The sequence below is a fragment of the Myotis lucifugus genome, unplaced genomic scaffold, assembly GCF_000147115.1.
Source record: "Myotis lucifugus unplaced genomic scaffold, Myoluc2.0 scaffold_1317, whole genome shotgun sequence".
NCBI lineage: Eukaryota > Metazoa > Chordata > Mammalia > Chiroptera > Vespertilionidae > Myotis > Myotis lucifugus.
Window position 1 is genome coordinate 1 of NW_005872365.1, and position 2,982 is coordinate 2,982.

A 2,982-nucleotide genomic window follows, 5' to 3' on the forward strand; every position below is an offset into this window, starting at 1 on the left:
GTCTTTGCATCTGCTGTTCCTTCTGCCTGGAGCACTCTTCCACCGTTGCTTGACCAGCTGGTGTGGTAGAACTTTCTAGTGCTCACCCGTCTGTGTGTCACCTTTCCTTCCCGGGCCCCCAGGAGCACCGCCCTCCTAGGCCCCTTGCAGTCAGGCGGGTCATGGGGCTACTTTGGCCAAGAGCAGTGACTGTGAGGGGCCTCACCTCCCGGGCAGGACTGCCTCGCTCCTGAATTGCTGAGTCACCACGTGGAAGACAGCAGCTAGGAGAGTTGTCTGTTGTAGACAGATTTTGCATAAAATCAATCGTTGTTGTTAAATTTCTGAGATCTGGGATTAATTTGTTATCGCAGCATAGTCTATACTATACTGACTAACATAGCTGAGCCATTCAGGTCTCAGCTCAAATATATCACCTTCTCTCTAGCCCTGTTTTAATTTTCCCATAAGATTTATCTAATTACCTATCGGTTCATTTGCTTATTATCTCCCCCACAGAATGTCAGCTCTATGAGGGCAGGGCCCTTGTCTGTCTTGTTCATGGCTGCACCCTTGGTGCTTACCTAGTACAGGGTCTGGCATATATAGGCACTCAATATATATTTGAACTAGAGGCCCAGTGCACGAAATTTGTGCACCGGGGAGGGGGGTGTCCCTCAGCCTGGCCTGCACCCTCTCGCAGTCCAGGAGCCCTTGAGGGATGTCTGACTGATGGCCATCTGTCGGACATCCTTAGCACTGCCACAGAGGAGGCAGGAGAGGCTCCCGCCACCGCCACTGCGCTCGCCAGCCACGAGCCCGGCTTCCGGCTGAGCAGCACTCCCCCTGTGGGAGCTCACTGACCACCAGGGGGCAGCTCCTGCGTTGAGCGTCTGCCCCCTGGTGGTCAGTGCGCATCATAGAGACCGGTCGTTCTGCCGTGTGGTCGATTTGCATATTAGCCTTTTATTATATAGGATGAATGAATGCATAGTTACTGAATAAGTAGGTGAAGTAGGCAGGTGACCCTGCTCATAGGCAGATGTGGAGTGGCACACTGCCACCTGCATTTTCCTTGCTGTGATGGACACAAGCCTCTGCTCACAGCAGGCTGGGAACAGTGGTTGCTCTTTGACTTACTGAGTGTCAACACGGGTCTAGGACCTTCCTTCTCTCCTTGCACTCACCTCCTCAGAGAAGGGAACGTGTGCCTGCTGGGAAAGTGACTGGTCCCAGGCCCCCAGGTAAGCCTGTGGCAGCGCCAGGACCTGCCCCTGGGTCCTCAGACTCCCGGTCCAGTGCTCCTTCGGCCGAGTGCGGCCACTTCTCATCAGTTTCAGCCGAAGTTGCCTAAAAAGTTTCTCCAGCACATTTGCCTCTTACAGGCCCGGAGATTTAGAAACAGAGTGAATCATTCTGTGATGACCGACGGGCAGGACCGGATGGAGCTGGGATGGGGTCAGAGGTGAGAGTGAAACAGCTCCTTCCAGAGTGTCTACTCCACGATGTTCCCGAGGCGAGCGTGTCTTACACTTCCTTTAACAAAGAGAACGCATTCTGGCGAGTCAAGGCTTTCCGGTTGAGCATCTGTCCCTCTGGGGTTGAGCCTGCCCCACACAGGTTGACTGTAGCTGCTTCCCCCCTCACTCCCCCACGCACGCTCTGGAGCGGGCTGTACATGGATTACAGCCCCTGTCACGTCACAATTTTCCTTTGAAAAATATATGTGTTAATTTTTCTTCTAAATAGAAAAGTGATACATGCTCATTGTAGAAAGTTTGGAAAATATAGAAATGCATGAGTGATAAAACAAAGGTTACCTGCGATCCCACAGCCATTTCAACATGTCAAGCTTCTATTGAGCCTTTTATATCTGCACATTGGAATAGACCGTTCCCTGTTCCCCGGATGTCCCAGGCCCACGGCTGGGGGTGTAAAGGCGGGCCTCTCCCCCTGCAGGCCAACCCCTTGCCTCCCTCACAGCCTTTTCAGGGTGTCCGGAGTGCCTGGAGGGCCAGGATGAGCTCCAGCCAAGTTCCTCCACGTTGGCCTGCTTGCGGCTGCCCACTGCCCCTGAGGGTGGCCCCTGTCACTGTCCCTGCCATGGAGCCCGCTGGGAGAACCCGCCCGGCCCCTGGAGCTGCGGCCTCCCTCCCCTGGTGATGCCGGAGTGCAAACCTGGGAGGCACCAGATGGCCCTGAGCCTCATTCCCGGCGGGAGCACGGAGAGTGCGCCTCCCCGGAGCGGTGCGGGCTGCCCTCGGTCCCCCAGGCCCCGAAGCCTCATTCCCAGTGGGGAGCACGGAGAGTGTGCCTTCCCGGAGCGGTGCGGGCTGCCCTCGCTCCCCCAGGCCCTGAAGCGCCAGGCCTGTGCTTCTCCCCAAGACCCACGCGAAAACGCCTGCTGCAGCGGCCCCTCCTCCGGAGGACAGTTCTGGCCTGTCACCCACTGCCACATTTTTCTGGGAAGATCCTCCCTTCTCTGCCCATGAGCTCCCAGTGGGGGCTACCAGCCACCCTCCAACCCCGGCCACAGGTTTGGGACAGGACAGTCTTTCCCTGAGATTTTCTGAGTTGAAAATAAGAGGAGAGGCAGCCCCCTTGGGTGGCAAAGCTGCGAGGTGGGAAGCCAGGAGCTGCCTCCAGTGAGCAGTGGGTCTGCAATAGGAAAGTGGGGAGGCTCAAGGGCAGCGAGAGGGAGGGAAGGAGAGAAGCGGGGGGGCGGGGGGGGGGGGGGGGGGTGTGCCTGGATCCAGGTTGTACCTGAAGGGAGCTCCATCTTTGCTTAATGGAAAGTTTAGAGCCCTGGAGCCCAAAAAGTTTCCCTTTTTTTCCGGGGGTGATTCCAGCAGGGTTTGCTGTCCCCTTAAACGGGGGAAAAAACCCGGAAAAGGGCCAGGCCTCCCCCCGGGGGAAGAAAAAAAAAAAACAAAGGGCCTGTCTTCAAAGCCCGGTTTCTGGACGCGGAGGATCAGCGCCTGGGGTGGGGGTGGGAGGGTGCTT